The 22,114-nt window shown below is 53.2% G+C and overlaps 1 protein-coding gene across 2 annotated transcripts in view; it reads left to right on the plus strand.

Moving 5' to 3' along the window:
• The window catches only part of ALPL (alkaline phosphatase, biomineralization associated), a 56,770-nt gene that overhangs the window by 11,331 nt on the left and 23,325 nt on the right, over window positions 1-22,114 (plus strand). The window contains exon 1 of one of the 2 annotated variants that reach the window (XM_045859635.1): window positions 20,079-20,259. The exons of the other annotated variant lie outside the window; for it this stretch is intronic. The gene's annotated coding sequence lies outside the window, so the exon portion shown is untranslated. Of the gene's footprint in view, window positions 1-20,078; window positions 20,260-22,114 lie in introns of those variants that run through there. 2 annotated transcript variants of the gene reach the window in all.

Raw genomic sequence — 22,114 nt, forward strand, 5'->3', positions numbered from 1 at the left:
AGTTTATCCGTCCCCTGTGCGTGGCGATTCCTGGGGTAAGGGAGAGATGGAGGTGGGGAGCACGGCAGGGCAGTCCCGGTGTCTCCAGGGTCAGGGGGAGGCCAGAGCAATTAGCCTGGCTGCAGCTGCCGCGAGCTCAGAAACCTGTGGCGAACGGGCCCAGCCTCAGCCCAGGCCTCTGGCCTTGGGCCTGGCCCTTCTGGGTCTCTGCCTCAGCCTCCCGTGTCTTCCCAGGGTGGGAGATCTCAGTGTTCTGGCTTGGGCGGACAACTTCCCTCTGAAATTCCCTCCTTCCACGCCCAGATCCCTGGGCTGGCCTGCCTGCCTCACTTCCCCTTTTCGGAGGAGTGGATCCTTTCCTGCTGGGCAGCTACCTGATTTGAATAATCAAGTGTTTCCCCACTGGCCCCCTGCCAGGCAGAGCTAGCTAGCTGTGTGAGGCCTCTCGCCAGGGCTCCAAGGCAGGCCGGCAGGACTGCCAACATCCTCATTCCGTCCTCGAGGACGAAACGCGGGGAAAACACCTGTTTCGTTGGCTCTGCTGGTCCAGGACCCGGATGATGTCCTGTGACAACGGCAGTGCTGGCTTTGGGCTCTGTCCCCTCACTGCCCAGAAGTAGCTCCTGGTGGAAGAAAGTGGCTGCCCTTGTTCTAGGGAGTTCCTGCCACAGTGGCCTTGCTTCTCAGCCCACTTGGGTGCTGCTTTCTTGGCATCTGTCAATGTGGACAAGGAGAAAGCAGAGTCAGGAAGGGAGAGAGGTGAGTGCAGGAGCAGACTCATTCATTTGTTCATTCAACAAACATTTTCTTAGCTCTACTGCCTGCGAGGCCCAGGGCTAGGTGCTGGAATTCACAGATGAATCCGGTCCAGTGTGCAGGGAGATGGTCGTGTGAGCGGACCTATTCAGGGTCCCAGGTGGTGTAGGGTAGAGGAAAACGCAGAAGCCTTGGGAGCAGAGGGGGCCACCTGCCCACACCTTGGGCAGAAGGACCACAAAGAAGTTCTGGCAGAGGTGGCATTCAATCTTTTTTTCTCTCCAACAAATATTTACTGAGCATCTTCTATAGCAGGTGTGGCTCCAGGTGCTGGGCTACAGCAGCGAACAGCACAAAGTCTTGGCTCCTTGAGCTCCATTGTACGGGGAGAGAGAGACCGTGAAGCCTTTGAGTTAGTTTCAGGCAGTGAAGAACACCGAGGAAAGTAGCCAGGGTTGTGAACTAGCGAGGGAGTGGGGTGTGGCGGGGGCTTCTGCACCTGCTGCGGCCAGGGGAGGGCTCAGAAAATGTGGCCTTTGCGCTGAAAAACGAGAGGGCGTGAGCCAAGCAAGTGCTCCTGGCAAGAGCTCAGCCAGTGCAGGGGGCACCGAGGGAAGAGAGCAGGGGCGCAGAAGTTCCGAGTGGTGAGGGGCGGGGGTCAGGAGATGATGTCGGAAAGACAGACAGGGCCTCAAGCTGGTCGACATCCAGTCGGCTCTGGCCGAATGAGGGGGGGGGGGGCCTGCCAGGAGCAGTTAGGGGTTGGGTGACCTCCCATTATTGGATGTTTGAATGGGAGTGGCTTTGGGGGCTTGGCGCTCCAGCCTTCTCCAGGTACAGACGGGGTGGCTGAGGCCCAGAGAGGAAAAGCAGCCCTCTTCCTGAGCTCACAATGGGACGTGGCGGGGCTGGTCCCCTCTCCACCCACCAGTCTCCTGCCAGTATGCCCTCACGGCCCCTTGGAATGAAGGTGGACATTTATTTATCATTTACTGTTTGCTAAGAAAGTTACATTCCTTGCCTAGTCTGACCGGAGATGGCGAGGCTCAAGGACCTGGTTAAGGGTCATTCAGATCTGGATTCTCTGTGATTGACCCTGGCCAAGTGACCACACCTCAGTTTGCTCATAAAATGGGGCCAGTGCTACAGTAGTCCCCCTCTACCCACGGCAGGTGTTCCGAGACCCCCAGTGCATGTCTGAGACTCTGGAGAGGACCGAACACCTGTGGTCAAGTTGAATTTACAAATTAGGCACAGCAAGAGGTTAATGACAATAACTAATAATAAAATGGAACTGTTATAACAATATGCTGTCATAAAAGCTATGTGGATGTAGTCATGTAGCCTTTCTTTCAAAATATCTGACTGCGCTGTACTCACCTCTCCATTAAAGGAAGCGCTTTACGGCTGCTCTTTGGTAACTCCAAGCTGCCAGCATCGCTACTGCTGTGCTTTGGGGCCGTTACTATGTAAGATACGGGGTGTTTGAACAGGAGTGCTGTGATACCTCTGTAGGCCATCTGATAGTCGAGACGGCTGCTGGGTGGGCGGCGTCTACAGCACAGACACGCTGGACAAAAGGTCTCATGTCCTGGGCAGGATGGAGCGGGACAGCACGAGATTTCACTGTGCTGCTCAGGACGGTGCACAATTTGAAACCTAGGAGTTGTTTATTTCTGGAATTTTCCATGTAATGTTTTCAGACTGCGGATGACCACAGGTAACTGAAACCTTGGAAGACAAAACCACGGGTAAGAGGAGACAGACGACTGTAATGCTTTCTAGCTTCGAGGGCTGTTGAGGATTCGCTGAGCTCTAATGCATGCCAGCAGCTTTCTCTAGCGCTTGGCAAGATGTGAATACTTACCGAGTGTTTTGTTTTCATTTAAATTATTTGATGGACCATGGGACCTATAAGTGAATTAGTCACAATCCTTGTTTCGGGCACTCTCGTCATTGGCCCATAATGGCCTTCTTGTCTATTAATAAAAAAATTTTTTAAATACCTATGAGCTATTATCCAGTACCAGGACTAGAATATCGACAGGAATCGATATCTTCCTTTGGACCCCTTTATACCTCTCCCACACACCCTCCTTCATGTGGGGTCCCCACTCTCCTGAACCTGGGGTTTCTTCTTCTCCCGCCTTTTTTGATTAGTATTTTAGAATTTTTATTTTTATTAGTATTATTATCATCATATATACATGTGCCTTGTATATATCTGGAGTTTCTTATTCCCTTTGCCTTTTTTGATTAGTATTTAAAATTATATTACACAGGTGAAAAATAAATTTATATCTATGTGAAAGGTTATCAAGCACAATCTCCTGAGGCTTTTTTTTTCACTCAGTCTTGTATTGCTGAGGTGCATTAATATCGTTGCATGGAACTCTAATTCTTTTTTATTGCTGTATAAGGTTCCACTGGGTCACTGTTCTACAATTTTTATTTATTCAATTTCTTGTTAGTGGCATTTGGGTTATTTTCAGGTTTTTGCTAATGTGGAGAAAAGCACCTATGAATATTCATGTACCTGCTTTCTCATGCATGAACTTAGGGGTTTTCTCCTGGCATAGGAGTGGGATTGTGGGGTCACTGGGTCTGTGAAAATGTGTTCAGTATTACAAGGTAAGAGCAAACTGTTTTCCACAACGGTTGTATCAGTTTACACTTCCATCAGCAACATACAAGTTCTACTGCTCTGCATCTTCTGCGACACACGGCACTATCAGACTTCTTCATTTCTCCAGCCCAGTACGTGTAACGATTTCTCACTGTGGACCTGATTGGCAGTTCCCTGGTCGCCAGTGAGGGTGAGCACGTTTGTATGAGCATGTGTGTGAGCCTTCCTGGGAGTGTCTTTTGCCCCGTTTTCTGTTTGTCCTTTTCTTACTAATTTGCAATAGCTCTTTATATTCTTGAGGCTAAACATGTTTTGGAAACAGAACTCCTAACATTTAATATAGTCTAATTTAACAGTGTTTTATTTAATAGTGCATTTGGGTCTTGTTTAGGAAAGCATGCTGTACTCTGAGGTCAAAAAGCTATTCCCTACAATTTCTACTAAATGCTTTGAAGGAGGGTTTGTTTTTTTTTCACCTTTAAGAACTTGATCCACATAGTGTAAGGAATACATCTAATTCAATTCTTTTCCACCAGACACCCATGCTTTCTTGTTGTCTTTGTTGCTGATGCATAGAAATGCGGTAGGCCTTGTTGCATTTTGAGCTTGTCAAACTAACTTGCTAAATCCTTTTTCCAAGTATTTGTCTGTAGATTCTATGTAGACAGTTACAAATGATAGTTTTCTTTTGTGTTTTTAAATCTTTTTTTAAAGATTTTATTAATTTATTTTTAGAGAGGAAAGGGAGGGAGATAGAGCGAGAGAGAAACATCAATGTGCGGTTGCTGCAGGCCGTGGCCTGCAACCCAGGTATGTGCCCTGACTGGGAATCGAACCTGCGACACTTTGGTTCGCAGCCTGCGCTCAATCCACTGAGCTATGCCAGCCACGGCTGCGTTTTTAAATCTTTATGCTTTTAACATTTTTCCTTATCTTATTGAACTGTCTAGGGCTGCCAATACAATCTTAGATTAAAAACAGTAGCGGTAAGGCCCTGATCAGCATGGCTTGGTGGGTTGGGTGTTGTCCAGCAAACCTGAAGGTCGCTAGTTTGATTCCCGGTCAGGGCACATGCCTGGGTTGTGGGCCAAGTCCCTGGTTGGGGGCGTGTGAGAAGCAACCCATCAATATTTCTCTTGCACATCGATGTTTCTCTCTTTCTCTCCCTTTACCTTCTCTGTAAAAATTAAAACCTTTAAAAGAAAATGGTAGTACTAAGTATCTTTGCCTGGTTTTTACTTTAGAGAGAATGTTCTAAAGTTCCCCCATTTAGAACCTGTGTTGCAGATTTTTTATAATATTCCTTTTTTTTCTGGTTAAGGAAGCTCTTTTCTATTCATAACTCATGGAGGGTTTTTAAAAATAATCATTTATGTTGAATTGTATTAAATGTTTTCAAAAAGTATCTTCAGATGATAATGGTTTTTCTCATTCTGTTAGTGATTTATAGATTTTCTAATATTAAACCATTCTTGGATTCTGGAAATAATCCTAATTTGTTCATTATATAATGAAAAATAATATTCTCAGGTGTGGATTTTAAAAAAACATCCTCACCAGAGGATACTTTTATTGATTTTAGAGAGAAAGGAAAAGTAGGGGAGAGAGAGAAACATCCATGTCATTGGTTGCCTCCCATACGCGGCCCGACCTGGGGTTGAACCCCCAACATTTTGTGGCTCCAACCAGCTGAGCACCTGGCCGGGGAAGCTATAAGTAATTTTAAGTTTCCACTATTGCTTTGTTTGATCTATGAGTTATTTAGGGATGTTTTTAATCTCTCAGTATATGGTGAATTGTTTGTCCTTTATTTTTTTTTAAAGATCTTATTTATTTGTTTTTAGAGAGGGGAAGGGAGGGAGGGAAACATCAAATACGTGGTTGCCTCTCACACCCCCCGCCACTGGGGACCTGGCCCGCAATCCAGGAGTGTGCCCTGACTGGGAATCGAACCACTGACCCTTTGGTTCACAGGCCGGTGCTCAGTCCACTGAGCCACACCAGCCAGGTGTTTGTCCTTCAAAAACATAACTTAATTGTATCAGAGTAGGGAATGCAGACCTTGTGAAAACCTATTATTTAAAATGTGAGACTTCTGCCATGGCCGATTTTAAAAGGTCTGAGTGTTCCTGAAAAGAATGTGTGTGTTTGTACTTTGTTTCTATCATCCTACATTTTGATTTCAATGTATCTTGATTTTTCTGTCTTATTTTCAATGTTTATTACTTTTTTAAAAGATTTTAGTTATTTATTTTTAGAGAGGGAAGGGAGGGAGAAAGAGAGAGAAACATCAATGTGTGGTTGCTGGGGGCCGTGGCCTGCAACCCAGGCATGTACCCTGACTGGGAATCGAACCTGCAACACTTTGGTTTGCAGCCCACACTCAATCCACTGAGCTACGCCAGCCAGGGCTAATGTTTATTACTTTTTTTAAAAATTGTTAGCTAGCGCTTTCCCCCACAAACACAAGGTTATCGTTTTCTCGGGCCTGTCGGCCCCCCTCTTCACCCTCCGCCTTTCTTCTGCATCCGCCTGCCCTTCAGCCTCTCGACACCACGTTGCAATTGTCTGGAACTCTGAGTTCTGAGTTATTGTGGCTACGTGTTCTTTGTGTTCTTTTCTTTCTTTTTTTTGTAGACTGAAATCCTCAGTCTTTATTTCTGCTCAGTGATTAAATAGTCTTCCCTTTGCTGTTGCGGGCTTTCTGAAACATGATTATTTCTGAAACAAAAAGGAGAAGCAAGTTACGGATTGGTCCGTGTTAACGTTACTAAGTTTACTGCTCACTCAGCCCTCACATGCCGTTAGCTTCACTCGTGGGATTCGTTTCCGTTATTTAAACTGTTACTTCAGAATTTGTTCTGGTAGGAGGGAGGTCTCTTTTTGTGTGAACATGAGCCCTTGAACTGTTGTGATTTTAATTAACCTGTAACATTTGAATGACAGTTTAGCTGGATATAAAATTCTCAGTTCAAATTATTGTCCTTCAGTAGTCAATTCAATCTGATACTTATTCCTTTGTAAGTGATCTGTTCTCCTATTCAATATCTTCATGGTAGCTTTTTGATGAGAAGAAATTTTAAATTTTGGTTAGGTCCAATTTATCAACTTTATTTTTTTTTATAGTTAGGACTCCTTGCCCACCCCAAACTCATGAAGATATCCTCTTGAGTTTTCTTCTAGAAGCCATATGAATCTGGTTTTATAATTTGGTTTATGATCTATTTCAAAGTAATAGAATAGGATTGGGGTTGATGTTTTAACTTTTTAAAAAGGATTTATTTATTTATTTTTAGAGAGGGGGAAGAGAGGGAGAAAGAGGGGGAGAGAAACATCAATGTGAGAGAGAAACATCGATTGGCTGCCAGTTGTATGCGCCTCGACCAGGGACCGAACCCGCAACCCAGGCAGGTGCCCTGACCCAGAACCGAACCAGCGACCTTTAGCTTTGTAGAACAACACCCAACCAACTGAGCCACACAGGTCAAGGCTGGTGTTTTAACTTTCAGCTGATGTTTTACCATGTTTTTCATATTAACTGTTTCTTGATCCTTCCTGGCTCCTTCGTGGAAGTGTTCTTCCATCCGATAGCCGGGTTCTCTGTGTCATCCCTCCGCTGCCGTGTCCATTCTACTGTTTATGTTTGTTATTTCAACTGGGTTTTCATATAGAATCTTTCCATCTGAGTCCTTTAATACTTTCTTGTTCTGTTTTGTATCACTGCTGTCTTTGCTTGTGTCCTTTGAGTGTTCCCCATGCTTATTTGACACGCTCAGTCCGTTTGTCGAACACGGCTGATTCCAGTGGTATCTCTAATCGGTTTGCTTCTTTTGAAGCCATCGTACTCCTTGGATTTCCTGTTTTTAACCCAGGGGTGCATTTCTTGGGGGTCTCCAGCTATTCTCTCTGATGCTGGTAAGAATTTAAGCCTGACCCTAGTCTCTGTCAGCACTGAGCCCCAGGAGATAACAGTTCCAGCGTGGAGATCACCCCCGACCCTGTCACCAGAAACACACAGTCCCTCACTGGGTTTGGCACTGCCACACCCCGGCCCCTCAGGGAACTAACGCCAGGGGGCTGGTCCTGTCCCACAGTGCCCCAGGAAGAAGCTTCGGGGAGGGGGCTGCCTGAGCAGGTCGCAGTCCGCCCGACTGGAGGTCTGGAAGGGGCGGGGCGGAGGAGTAACTGCGGAGGCCTGTCTGCGTTCCTGCAGCTCCACCTCGCCGGCTGCGCTGCCCAGAATTACTCCAGCAGGGCACTTGTGCTCTCTGTCTGGGCCTCCGTGCAAGTGACAGCGGGTGCGGGTTTGGGGGGAGGTAACCCCGGAGGGCTTGATGCATTGGCACCAGCGGAAATCAACCCCTATATTCTCCACCACCCTCGAGACTTCGCTCTGCCCCCTCTCCTGGCGGCGGCACCTCCCCCACCCTACGCACACCAGTGTACAAACCCCTTCCGTCTCCCCAGGAGTGCCAGGTTTCTCCATAACTCCCGAGGTTTAGCGACACTTTGCGCTGTTATTACTCTGGCGTTGGTTTGGGGCGGAGGGTACTGGAGCCGTGTATGTCCATCTGCCCTCACTGCTGGGGTTAGGGCAGCGTGCGGCCGCCACCGCACCGCACCGCACCGTCAGCCGGGGCACATGGCTTCAAAAGAGAACCTGCAAACTGAGTAGAGATACCAGTGCAGTATTAGAACTGACGGACCACGCATTGTACATAAGCGTCAGAAATATGCGAAAGAACTAAGGAAAGATATTGGCAACATAAAACAACAAGCAAGTGTTAAAAAAAAAGATAGGCGCAAATATTCAATGTGAAAAACCAGTCTCATCCTCTGTCCGCTCTGGCCCCCACCTTTGCACACTCCTCAGAGCTCACTAGTCTCAAAAAAGAGACTTTCACAGCCTCTCGACCTTTGCAAGGGCTGTTCCCTTTGCTTGGACCGCCTTCTGCTGGAAACATTCTCTTTCATCCTCAAGACTCCTTTCCTGGCGGCCCCTGCCAGCCCTGATTCTTCAAGTAACTGGTTCTGCAACTTTGGACAGGTCGCGCTACCTCTCTGGACCTCAGGCTCCTGCTGGGGGAAAAGAGAGAGTGTTGGGTAGGGCTAGATTATTCCTGGAGTCCCTGTTAGCTCTGACAAGCGGGTGCGTGGGTAAGAGCAATGGTTCTGGAGTGGGACTGGCCATGACCCCCTCCTGGGTCAGCACTCAATCACTGTGTTTCAATGAGCAGTTATTTCAACTCCTGAAGCCTCCACTTACTAGCCTAGCATAAGGGTTAAGAGCTTGAACTTGGGAGCTGGACAGTTTAGGTTCGTAATCCCTGACACTTGCCTGCTGTGTGACCGTAGGCGAGTGGCTTAACCTCTCTGTGCTCTTTTCCCGTCTGTAAAATTGGATAGCTACTAACAGTGCCTGCCTCAGAGTGTAGGGGCACAGTGAATGCAGCTATTGCCCTGCTGGTGGTGGTGGTTCATCATCATACAGACTTCTCCACTCAGTTCAGCAAATTCTTGATGTTTGTCTGCCGGGCTCTGCTTAGTCTTCTCTTTATACGCTGTCTATTAAATTCTATCTCTTGACAGACACTGTCCTTTGCCTTTTATCTTTGTAACAACCTTGCAAGATACGGACGACTCGTAGTGTTTTTATAAGGAACCTGCAGCCCCAGGCACAAGGTCACTTTCAACGCTGCATGGCCAGGACTTAACCCATGACCACCTCCTCCACGGCCAAGGTCTTTCTACTACACTGCAGTGTTCAGAAAGGTTGGACTGGCACTTGGGGCCCACTGAACAAATTCAGATGGGAAGCTCACTGAGAAGCCCACTATCCCCTCACAGGTATACTCCAGCTGTCTGCCCGCCCTGCGCCATGCCAACTATGTCTTTTTAGGTTTCAGGCAAATGTGGATTTCATGATGGGCCAGAAGTTAATTGAAGAGGCAGAACAGGGGTGGTTGGACATTTAGGGGCTCACCTGGGAGAGAGGGCCAGAGGGACTCTGGGAGAGGGAAGAGGACTCTTGGAGGACGGCAAAGAGGCGGATCGAGTTGCAGCAAGCCCAGAGCGGGAGCTGGAGAGGGAGGCTTGCGAAAGCAAGCTCGGTCTTGCCAAGAGGCCATTCCCAGGGCCTTCCCAGGGTGCACGGGGGCTGAGCCCCAGCCCCGCCATTGCTCCTGTGGGACTGGGCACAGGGCTGCACCTCTGAGAGCTTCAGTTTCCTCATGTGTCAAAGGACTCCCAGTGCCGTTGGTGCAGTTAGGAGAGAGGGTCTGTGGGAGGCGGGTGGCTTGCACCACCGCCTCGGTCCCACCGCTGGTTAGGCTGGCAGGCACGGGCTTGAGGTTTAATCCCGAAAGTTTTGTTTCCCCATCTGCAATTTGGGAGTCACATTTTTAGCTGCAGGGGATTATTGCAAGGCTGCATCGGGGTGATTTTTGGGTGAGATTGTCTCTGACCTGTCTACTTAAAGCTGACAACAGCCCCTCTCCTCCCTATCCTCCTCCCTGCCTTATTTTTCTCCAGTATACTTACCCCCACCTGGCATTCTACTGGTTTTCCTTTTTTCCCTGGTTGTCTGCTCTCCCTGCCAGCAGGAATGGGCCTGTTTTGTTCAGTACCTAGAACAGCCCCTGGCATACAGTAGGTGCTCAATAAACAGTGGTCAAACGAATGTCAGTTGAATAACATACAGGGAAGGCCCTAGTGCATACAGGATGTCGAGCCAGTGTCAGCGGGATCTCAGAGACGGAGGGCAGAGGCACAAGAGAGAGGCCAGGACAGCTCGCTTGGGGTGCCAAGAGCTGCCCGTGAAAGCAGTAGGGGCCTGCATTTCAGTGCAGTGCCTGGCCTCTCTCTGGCCACAGCCTGAAGAAGGTGAGCCCGGTGGAAGAGTGAGGCTGGATGGGCCTGGGCACTGGTGGGACTTCTCCAGGGGCCAAGACCCTCGGGCAAACAGGAGGTCCATGATCCTTGGCTTTCCTCTTTCCTCCGGCTTTTGAAACCACTCTGACCGCCCCTGAGTGGAACATACTATCTCAGAGGAGTGGCCAGTGCCATCCCCGCCACCCCCGCGGCTAAGGGAAAAAGCGCTAGGTCTAGAGTCAGGTGGGTGCGGGGACATGGCCTGGCCCCGCCTCTCTTTAGCAGAGGGACTCTGGGCAAGCCCCTTTGCCTCTCTGAGCTCTGTTTCCTTCTCTGTGAAATGGGTGCAGAAGGATGTCCCCATGTGCTGACTTCCTAGGGCTTTTGTGTAAAACCCAGGAAAAATATGTATCATGACCCATCGTTGCTAGACCGAAGCACCTAGAAGGCAGAGCCTACACCTGCAGCCCCCAGCGCCAGGCCAGGCACACGTGGAAACTGGTGGTCAGAGTTGTTAAACGCAGCTGACAGCAGCCTGTTGTGAGAGGAGGGGCCGAGTCCTCCACCAAGCAGGGATGTTAGGCGAATCCCATCCAGGGACCTCCCACACTTCTACAAGTTTGTAGACTCCGAGGAGAAAACCTAACTTGTATTCAGTTGGGTCTGAATGCACTTGAAACTCACTGATCCATCCTGAGCTTGTTTACAAGATTCGTTCTTTGGTGGGAACAGCTGGCTGAGTGTGACTCGATGCGTTTGCTTATAAGGGCTGAGGAAAATTGCACTGGAGGCCTGAGGTCAGACTCTGTGTTTCCAGTAACCGAAAGTCCAAGGCAAACCATAAGAGGAATTAATTAGCTCATGTGACTCTACTGTTCAGAGCTAGGCTTCAGGTATGGCTGCACCAAGGGGCTCAAGGGATGCCACCAGAGACTCCGATTCTCTGCTTCTCTCTATTAACCTCCCGAGGGATTGCTTCACCTTCAGGCTCCACGCACAGTGCCCTCCCCGCCACCTCACACCCTCACAACATACCGTCCGTGTAGAGAAAGTCTCCCAGCCCAGAGGTACCAGGGCTTGGCTGGGTCGCACCCGAACCACTGGCTGCAAGGGGGAGAGCCACCTCCCAAAGGAAACTTTGTCATATTCTGAGGAAGGAGGAAGGGATTCTGAGTGGCCAAACATTATAGCAAATCTCTACTACACTTGTCAGGGGGAGTGGTGGAGAGCCATCGAAATACTTGTTTAGCACATTCCAGTGCACAAAGTTCCTCCTCCCAACACCCACGACGCCGATATTGGTGGCAGAATGGCGTTCATCCTCCCTGATTTACAGATGGGGACACGACCCTTGAGCACGCAGCCTCTCTGTGCGGAATTAGGGCCGCAGAGGGGCTGGGCTGGCCTGGGAGGCCGGGGCCCAGTGGGACTGACACCTCTCTGTCCCCTTATGGAAGCAGCGCTTTGTCCAGATGCAAAAGGTCCCAGGGAGGCTTCAGTCACGTGAAAGCCCAGAAAGAACAGGTCCGGGGAGGAGGAAACATCCTGACAGGAGGACGGGTCACCTGGCCGTGCCGGGCACAGAGCCCCAGCGCACACGCGCGTGCACGCACACTCACGCTCACTGGTGGAGTGAGTCACCTGCCACCCTGAGACGGGCCTCCTGTATCTGAGGTGGTTGGGACTTCAGGTCTCCCCTCTGGGTGGAGGTTGGCGCGCGACTGGGTCTGGAGCCAGACGCGCCTGGCCTGGAGCCTAGCCCTCCCACTCCCACGCTGTTACTGTGTGATTGCCCACCTCCCTCCCCCTTTTGGAGCTTTTGCTTTCTCTTTGCCCCTGAGCTGATGACGCCCACTCACTGGGCTCTTGGAAACGAAGCTCCAGGCAGCGTAGTAGGTGCTCCCTTAAGAGTTTCTCCCCTTCCCTCCTCAGAGGGTCCTGTTTGTAGCTATGTGTCCTTGGCCAAGTCACTTCTCTGAATCGTGGTAGCAGCGCTGGCACCCCCCCCCCCCACCCCCGTAGTGCTGTGGGGAGGGTCAAACTAACTCATGCACAGAACGCACGCAGGACAGTGCCTGGCACACTCCTCATCACTGTTACTACTGGCGAACGTCTGCTGAGTGTGTAATGCATGCCACGCCCAGCCCAGGGCCTTTATCTCGTTGTCTGTTTCTGAATTCGAAGTCTTACCTAAGTGCAGGGCAGAGGCACTCACTGCGATCATCCCCACGGGCACACGAGCAAACTCAGGCCCAGAAAGGCGAAGCAACGTGCCCAAGGTGAAGAAGCTAGTGAGCAAAGGGGTCTCTGCCCAGTTGTGCGTGCCCTTGGCTTCTCGTCTGGGGGTTGGGACATAGCGCTTGCCCTGCTCCCTTCCAGGGTCAAACGCAGTAGCGGCCAGGAGCCTCTGCCAGCTGGAAGGTTCCCTGGGAATGTGAGGAGCAAGGTATCCGTGGGCCTAGCTGCAGCTTGCACTATCTTGGGGAACATCAGCGTACTCCCTGCTCTGACGCAAGCTGGGCATTCGCAAGCCCCCCTGCACACACCACCCAGGGCTGCTGCTTGTGCTGGCCACCACCCAGCAAGTTACAAGTTCACGGCCCATTTCCCCACAATCCAGAGCTGCCTCCACCTCCTCTTCCAGGGCCTGTGTGGGGTCCATCTGTGGAATGGAGGCTTCCTCTTCCAGGGGAGGGTGGCCAGGGTATGTCGGGCATCAGGGGCCAGAAGCAGGGACAGCCGTGGTGGTCCGGTGTCCTGGGCCAGGCCAGCTGAGGTAGGGGGTGTGGCGAAGGAGGGCTGAGTCTAGGGTCACTGGTCTGGACACCAGTGGAGCCAGGTCTTGAGCCTAAGGTCCTCCCCTGCCCCTGCTTGCAAGTCCCAGGTGGCTGCTGGTGTGGGGCAGGCCACAGGTGCGGTGCGCAGCTCAGGCACTTGGACTGAGTCACTCGTAGAGGTGATTCAAGGCCACTCTCTCACTGTGTGGCCTTGGGCAAGTCACCTCATGTGCTTCTGTAAAGCTGGGGATTGGGAGAGCCCCGCCCCCCGGGGGCTGTGATGCACGCACGATGAAACGGCATTTGGGAAGAGTGAAACGGCATTTGGGAAGAGTGTGCAGTGAGTTTGGGTCAACTGGTAGCAGCAGATGATCCGTCTACAATCACATAATATGCGTGCCGCAGAGCGGACAGTTGTGGTTCGCTCCAGTCTTGCCTGCTACTTGAGGGGCTTACGCTTTTACTCTGGGAAAGAAACATCTACAAGTAATGTTCACATCTGGCTTAGTAACGTACTGCCTGTGCCACCTTGGGCAAGCTACTTAACCTCTCTGTGCCTCTGTTTTTGTAAAATGGGGACAATACTGCCTGCTTCCTAAGTCGTTGTGAGGTTAAATGAGTTCATATTGGTAAGGTGTTTAGAACAATGCTTGGCACACAGGGTTAGGAAAAGGTTCCCTCTTATTAAGAGTACAGCTTTTGGCTTTCATCTCGGTGGAGGCAAAGGTGCACTTGTCAGTGGCCCTGAATTCAGATTCACCCACGCCAGCTGCCTCCACTTTGCACTGAAGTTTGACCCCAGTGGAACCAAAGTCGTGCACCTGAGGGGCACCAGCATGGGAGTTGGTGCCCCGTCTGCCCTGGCCCCCAAGATCGGCCCCCTGGGCCTGTCTCCAAAAAATGTTGGTGATTCAATCGCCAAAGCCCCTGGTGACTAGAAGGGTCTGAGGGTCACAGTGAAACTGGCCATTTGGAGCAGAGAGGCCCACACTGCGGCCATGCTTTCTGCCCCTGCCCTGGTCTCAGCGCCCTCACAGGACCGAAAGAAGCAAAACAACAACAAAACAAAACAAAACAAAACACCATTAAGCACAGCTGAAATATCACTTTCGATGAGATTGTTGACATCACCCCACAGTTGTGTCACCCATCTTTAGCTAGAGAACCCTCTGGAAGCACCCAAGGGATCCTGGGGACCGCCCCGTCCGCGGGCTGCAACCCTGCTGGCCGCCACCCTTGTGGCGTCACAGATGACGTCCGCAGTGGTGCCGTGGGAGCCCGGCTGGTGAACAGCTGCAGAGGAAATATTTCAATTAAAGGTCATTTGACAACCAAGAGTACAATAAGTGAAATAAGGATTTTTCTAGAATAGTCTCAGTTCGAAGTGTTCCCTTCAGTTGACCCGCATCATCGTTACTGTCTAGAATCTCAGGACACTGGCGCCTGCGCTGCGCCTCGCAGACCGCCCTGTGCTTCCAGTCAAAGCTCCTCAGGTCCTCAGCCGGTTAGCGGGAGACCTAGCCCTCTCACTGATGTGCTGTGTGACCCTGGAGAGGTCATGTGCCCTCTCTGTGCCTTTCCGATGGTGGCGAGCGAGAGCAAGGATGGGAGAGCCACATCTGGTGCCAGAAGGGGTCCTGCTGCGGGCTGTCAGGCTGTCGAGTGCAGTGTCAGAGTCTGGGGGTGTGGGGTGGCCAGCGTCTCAGAGAAACACAGTACGTGCCCCCCACCCCCACCCTCCTCAGCTTCCGGGCCCCGCTGGGGCGAGGTGGCCTGGGACAGAGCACTCCTCTCCGTGGGATGGTGGAAGCCTGTGTGCCCATAGGGCAGCCATCTCTGCCACTCCTCTGCGTGGGCACTCAGGCACAGTGTCCCTGGGCCCTGCCAGCTCCCTCCCCGTGTCCCTGCGGCCAGCTCTCCTCCCACCACTGAACACTGACCGGCTCCCGCCCTCTGCCCTCAGAGCCAGTGTGTGGCATCCAGGCTGTCCAGGCGCGCCAGGGAGCCCCAGAAAACCTCTGACTCCAGAACCCAGACCCTTGGGGCTTCCGGTCCCAGCTCTGCTGGGCGGCCCTGGGCAAGTGGCAGACCGTGTGAGCTTCGACATCCTCACCTGTAACACGGGCCGGCGGTGAGGCTTGTAAAAGAGACGGGCGTGCAAGGGGGCTGCTGTTGACCAGGCCGGGCTCAGCGAGCAAAGCCCGTTGTGGTCGGGCCAGGCCGCCCCTCTGTCCTCCGTCACCAACCGTCGGCTCACGTCTTTCTCTCTGACCTCGCAATCCTGCCCTGCCGCCGCCTCGCCTTCACACACCCAGCCTCCTATCGGGACGTCCTTCCTGCCCATTCTTCTCAGCCCTTCCAGCCTGGCTGTCTTCCCACTGCCTCCATGGAGCCTCCTGGGCTGACCCTGGGTGTCCTCTCTCTCTCTCTCTCCTTCAGGAGGACAAGAAAACGTCAGACCGCCCGTGTGGGGGTTGCTCCTCCCACACGAGTCTGTGGGTATATGAGAGACACAGAGAGACAGGCACACAGATCTGGGTCTCTCAGGACGCAAACAGCCCCTTTCACTGTCAGTGCTGGGACCTCTACCCCTCCAATCAAACACCCCCAACTAAGTGGAGGTGCCCAGCGGGCAGGCGAGCTTTTGGTTTCTAGAGTCCTAGAGCTAGAAAGACCCTATGGGCCTTCCAGGTGAGCAGGTCAGCTAGTGGCTGCCTGGCCGAGTGGACAGAGAAGGGTCTGTCCACTCTCAGCTCCGATACCTCATCTGCCCCACTTGCCCATCATCCCCGCCCCATCACCATAGCTGCCGGCCGGCCAGCACTCGCTGAACACTAACCCTGACCTGGGCTCTGCTTGAAGCCTTTCCACGTATTAGCGCATGGCATCCTTACAACCCCCTGTGGCTTTTATGAGTCTCCCAGGTGGCAGGTGAGAAGCCCGAGGGCAGAGGCATGGGATCGCTAGCCCTGAACTCCCCAGCCTGGGGCAGGCACAGGCAGGACCTGAACCTGGAGCCCTGGCACCAGAGCTTGCTCTTACGCTGCTGAGTGGCCTCTGCAGCCAATCCCCATGGACCTCGCCACCCTCCCACCCACTCACGGACACTTCCTACCGGGCCAGCAGTGTGCCAGGCGCTGCCGGCACAGGGGCTGCCGCCATCAGCAGAGGGAGATCCCTGCAGCCCAGGAGCTCACCCCGTGCTGAGGGGGCAACATGGAGACACTCAAAAATTCAACAAGGTCTTGAGCACCTGCCGGGGTTCTGGGAGCTTGGGGAGAAGCTGTAAGTGCCTGCTAGGCTGGGGTCGGGCAGGGCAGTCCAACGGAACTGAGGTGGAGATGAAGGGGTGGTGTTAGGACGTCATTGGGTGAGCAGCAGGGAACATTCCAGACCAGAGAACGCAATGTACAGAGGTGCTGAGTCTGGAGGTGCTCGAGGGACAGCTGGCATCTCATCAGAGCCCTGAAGACAAAGTGGCTTGGGAGCAGGCAGGCTGCCACCAAGCCTCCTGGACACTCCCATGTTTGTTCTGGGACGGGAGGCGTTTAGCAGCTAGAGGTCGGAGTCATGCGCCATGCCCAGCACCTGGCCCACCGCCCTCTGGGAAGTCCCTCCTTGGGTCTGACCTGCAGCCCACTCTGACCACCACACATCCCCTTCTGAGCTGCCCTTCCCTCTGAGGCTGCTTCATGGCAGCCGTAAATGATTCTAACAGTGAATGGATGAAGTCCCGGCCAACCAGGCTTGCCAGAGGCACTGGGCTTGGCTGAGAGAGAGAGAGTCCATGTTCCCGATCGCTGACCCTGCAGCTGAGATGTTCCCGGGCTGGTCTTCGGCGGTGCTCTCTCCCTGGGCAGCTGCTGCAGCCTAATTTGGTCTTCCAGGGCCACCCCCTCAATCCCCATCCCATTCCCCTCGCCCACGGAGAGCACGGGGAGCACTCAGCACTTCTCTGCAGCCACAGCTACTTGGAACAGCCAAGAGGGCCCAGCTGACAGGCCAGAGGACTGGCTCCCAGCTGGCTCCAGGCTGTTTCTGACTGTTCCCTGTGTGTGTCTATGGGGCCTAGGAGCTGGGAGATCTGGGGTAAGTCTTTCTTCTTCCTGGGGCCTCAGTCTTCCCATCTGGGCAATGGGATAAGCTCTAAGGCACAGTTTCCCAAGCAAAATGCCTGGGAGATTTTGGCTGAGTGGGTATGGGGTGAGGGGAACAGGAATTTATTTGCGAAGTTGTTATCTGTTTAATTTCTCTTTAAAAAAAGATTTTATTTCTTTGTTTTTAGAGAGAGGGGAAGGAGGGAGAAAAACATTGATGTGTACCAGAAACATCGCTCAGTGGTCTCTCGCACGCCCCCAGTGGGGGGCCTGGCCGCAAACCCAGGTGTGTGCCCTTACTGGGAATCAAATCTGCAACCTCTCAGTTTGCAGGTTGAGACCTTGGCCACTGAGCCACACCTATGAAAAAAATGAATATGAAAAAAATGGTAAAACATCAGTTGAAAGTTAAAACATCAGCCTTGACCTGTGTGGTCAGGGCTAACAGTCAAAAGTTTTAACTTATATTAAACAAAACCTCCAGAAGAGAGAGGGCCACACAGACTTAGAAGTCATGCAACAGAGGAAAATGCACAAATTAGGGCTAATTTCTCTTCTTAAATTTGAGTACAGCCACTCCCTTAAACTAAACCCTTCCCCCTGCCCAGCATTCCCTTAACTCAGTTCTCACTGAAGGCTCACAACACCTGAGATGGGTGGGGTGGGGTTAGTAGCCAGTAGGTGCGTTTTTACACGTAGTGCATGTACTTTTAACTGCCTCCCAGGTCATTGTAAAGAACACTTCCGTCCCCCCCAGAAAGTTCCCTCATGCCCTTCCCAGTCTGTACCCCGCCCGGGGAACCACTTGGGAATAAGACTTTGCCCGATCACCCCAAGGGATGTTTGCTGTCTGGTACCTTTGGGAGATCCGCTCAGAGGATCCTCCCCAGCTCACACACTCCAGGATGGTGACCTGTGGGTTGGAGGCTCTTTCAAGACAAATAACTGCCCCTCCAACCCCACCAGCTACAGCTGGGAGGCTTCACCTGGCTGGGGTGGAGCTTTAGAGGGTGTCCAGGCCTGGGAGTTGGGTGGGCTGGGTGGGGACGTCCCTGTGGCAGAGAGAGCCTGGAGCGGGCATGACTTCTGAGCGGGTCCCTGTGCGGGGCTTGGCTTAGCACCTTCCATCTGTGTGGCCCTGGGTCCCGTTCCCACATGCCCCAGAGTCCCTTCCCTCCCTGGGGAGAGGGACAGCTGTATGCTGCTGTCAGGGCGGCGAATGAGGATAAAATTAAGGTCAGCTAGGTCATTCTCGGCACACCACAGGTGCACTCCTGCATGGGAGGTGGATGCTCGGAGGTGCAGGAACGGACGCACGCAGCATCGCATGGCTGGGAAGTGGGGGGGCTGGGGCCTGGGCCAGACTTGCCGGCTGTGTGGCCCTTGACTGGATGACTTCGCCCACAAGCCCCGGTTTCCCCGTACGTCAAATAAGCCCCAGCCTGCCTTTTACCGCTAGGATGTTCTGAGCAGCTGATGCAGTTCGAGGTAAGGGATTATGGAGAAAGAAAAAGGTTTGATAGAGTAATGTGACTGGTTTTCCTGTGTTCATGGTGACTTCAGTGGCCTTTCTGGGGCAAGGAAGAAAGGATCATCCTTGGCACCAAGAGGGTAAAAGCGTCTCTCACGACCGTGGGACTGGAGGGGCCCCAGGAGGCAGGAAGGGTGGGTGACGGGGAAGGCCTGGCCTCACGGGCACGCGGCCGCTCTCCTTCCCGGCTGTGTGTGCGCCCAGCGGCGCCACCTCTCGGAGCCTTGGTTTCTGAGTCTGGAAGAGGGGAGGCATGATCTGCATCCCCACTTCCTGAGATGCTGTCAGAACCCGGGAGAGGATGGAAAAGCAGGAGGGGCACTTCGGAAGAAGAAGGGGCTGCTCTAAGTAGGCGGCAGCTCACAGAGCCCCCTCCAGCCTGTGTGCCGTCTCCCGGGGGGCCACTGGCTTTGGGCCAGCACCTGGTGGAGACTCGGCTGAAGCCTCGCTGCTGCCCTGCAAGGCCGGCACCATCCCAGTCCCCAGGCGGTGCGGGCCGGGCTGGGGTCACGGCCGTGGAGGCCAGCAGATCCGGGCTCAAACTCTGGGTCCACTGTCGCACCTCTGAGCCTGTGCTTCCTTCATCTGTAAACCAGGGCAGGAGGACCCAGCTCCTGCGGGGCGGGGCACACAGCTGGTGCTCAGTAACTGAGTTCCTTGGCCCCGGTCAGGTGGCTTGGTTGGTTGGAGCATTGTCCTGTAGACCTAAAGGTCGTGGGTTCGATTCCCAGTCAAGGCACACACCCAGGTTGCAGGTTCGATCCCTGGTCGTGGTGCATACGAGAAGGCAACCAATCGATGTTTCTCTCTCACATTGATCTGTCTCTCCCCCCTCCCCCACCCCTTCCCCTCTCCCTAAAAGCAGTGAGAAAATGTCCTCAGGTGGGGATTAAAAAAAAAATCAGAAGGACAGTTCCCCGTATCCTGGACGTGGGCTCCCCCTCTGGGTGGTTCAGCGCACGCTCAAATTCCTGGCCTTACAGATAGGGTGCGTGGCTACTGCTGCTGCTGCTGCAGGGAAGACTGACTGTGGCCTGGCCACGGGTTCCTTTCCTGCTGTTGTTTTTATCCCACAACATGCCAGCACCATGCTGGTACACAGTAGGTGCTTTTTCTACCCTGGCCAGCCAGAAATGTCCAAGGGAACAGAGGCTGTGTCTGCCCTCTTCCCTCTGAGTCCCTAAGGCCCAGAACAGACCGGGGTAGACAGCAGGTGCTCAGTAAACGTTTGGGAGTGAAGGGAGAACAAACCTGGGTGAGGGAACAAGCATCCCGTGTGAAAGGATTAGGCTGGGGGAGGGGAGCTTTGTGGGCTAGTCCCCTCTCGGTTCATCCCTCCTGGGCTAATCCCCAAAGATTAACCTGGGCTCAAAGCCAGGTCACTGGCCACTGACCCAGGGCTTTGGAGTGAGCGGCCAAGGGTAGTGTGACCAGACGTGCGCAGAGTGTGGAGGCCACTCCTAACAACCCTTTTCACCTCAAGATGGCCCTCCTGTCCCCCACCCTGGACATGGTCCTCACTGCGGTCTTCAGTGTCCTCTGCCTGGGGCTGGCCTTGGGCCTGCTGTGCTTCTTCACCTGCCGCCTGGCCAGGCCGCTCAGGTAGGGGAGCTCCCCCGGCCCGGCTTCCTCTCCTGCCAGCCTCCTGCCCGAACTCCTTTAGCTCCTGTTTGCTCTAGTGGGATAGGACAGGGTGGGCATAGCTTCTCTCCCTGTCCGTGGTGGGGAAATTGAGGCCCAGAGACGCTGGGTCAGCCTGGGGTTGAACTGCACTTAGTGGGGCACATGCTTTGCTCAGCTTCCTAAGCTGTAAAGTGGGGGGTAGCAGCACTCGGGAGGATTCAGTGAGATCGCAGGTGCAAACACTTAGCCTGGGACTGGTCCGAGTGGCCGAGAAGCGGTGGTGATTTTTATCAGGTCTAGTATTCTGTCACTTGTCCTGGGCCTCTGAGACCCGGCCCAGCTCCCAGGGCTCCCGTGTCTTCCGCCCCAGGATGCTGACTCGGGGCCAAGGCCCAGCCCCTCAGCTCTTTCCCTTGACCTGCCAAGTAGCCGGCCCCTCTGCCCGGCCCGAGCCAGAGCTGCCTGAGGCATCTGCACACTCGTCATGAGTAATCAGGGCACGTAGCTGGGAGCCTGGCAGAGACAGTCCGGCTGGGAGGTGGCGTGATGGGGTGGACACACACTTGGGGGCTCCATTCTGAGCTGGTCAAGCATTGGCAGAGGGTGATGGGCAGCCGGGCCCCTGCAGCCCCCGGCTGGGCCCCACGGAGCCCGCCACCAGGGCTGCCAGAGAGCAGGCTTGGAGCCTCCATGTGGGGGTGGGAGCACGGGAGGCGGAGCCAGCAGGGGAGTCTGGCTTCTGCAGGGTTTCCTGGCTTCCCGCCCCTCCCTCTCCTTTCCAAGCAGAGGCCATGGGAGGAGGCACGTGTCGGTCTGCAGGACAAGCCCCTCTCAATGTCACATCCCTGGGTCCAGAATTCAGAACATGTCAGCCATGACCACGGGGCCTTTCATTCGGTCAGCGTTACAGAGCCGCGTCCGTGTACACGGGCTTGGAGAGGGGTGAGGTGGTCTTTACTGTTGCAGAGCGACCGTCAGGCAGAGAGGAGCAGCCCACAGACAGGCATCCTGGGGCTGCCCTTCGCTTTCCTCTTCCCTCGTTGCTTGTTTGTTTTGGACGCGAGGTGCGGCGTCGAACCAGTCACGTCTCTCAGGGCGCGGTGTATGGTCCTGAGATCAGTTCTTGTTTTATTCATTCTTCTTCTTCTTCCCCTTCATCTCTGCTCCCCACGACCAATCGCACCGCTCCCCAAAGGTCCTCATGTTACTGTGTTTGACACGTCCTTGAATTTGTGTGTGTCCTCTCAAACCACGCTGCTTTCTGCACGTGGGTGTGGCTGGCATAACTGCATTGGATTCTGTGCGTTCTTCACTCAGTCCTGTGTCTAAGCTTCATCCATACTGCTGTTGTGACTTCTGGTTTTCACACCACTGCCCCATAGATATTGCTGCCACCACCTTCGTTAATTCATTCCTCGAGTTATGGGACAGAGAGGATGCCCCAAGTCCTTTTAAGCCAGCGGTCAAGGGGAATATGCCAAACGTTTCTCAAGAAGCATGACGGTTTTTGGTATAAAGTCTTCATTAAGGTAAAGGAATTCTTTTCGAGTCCTGGTTTTCTAAGGGCTTTTCTCATATAGTTGCCTCTGTCCCCATTCCCTCTTCCCAGATGATCTCATCAAGTTTCGTCAAGGCTTAAATATCACCTATATGCCCAGGTTTCCCCAGTGCATACCCCCAGCCAAGGCCTTTCTCCCTAATGCTGGATGTATGTATCTAGAGTCTACTGATGTCTTCCCTTCTAAAAGACCTCTCAGACTCAACATGTGCAAAACCACGTTCCCCATTTTCCCCACCAAGTCTCCCCCATCTCCCACCTCAGCACACCACCCCA

The sequence above is a fragment of the Phyllostomus hastatus genome, unplaced genomic scaffold (assembly GCF_019186645.2).
Source record: "Phyllostomus hastatus isolate PE091 unplaced genomic scaffold, TTU_PhHast_1.1 phas_scaffold_182, whole genome shotgun sequence".
In the NCBI taxonomy this organism is placed as follows: Eukaryota; Metazoa; Chordata; class Mammalia; order Chiroptera; family Phyllostomidae; genus Phyllostomus; species Phyllostomus hastatus.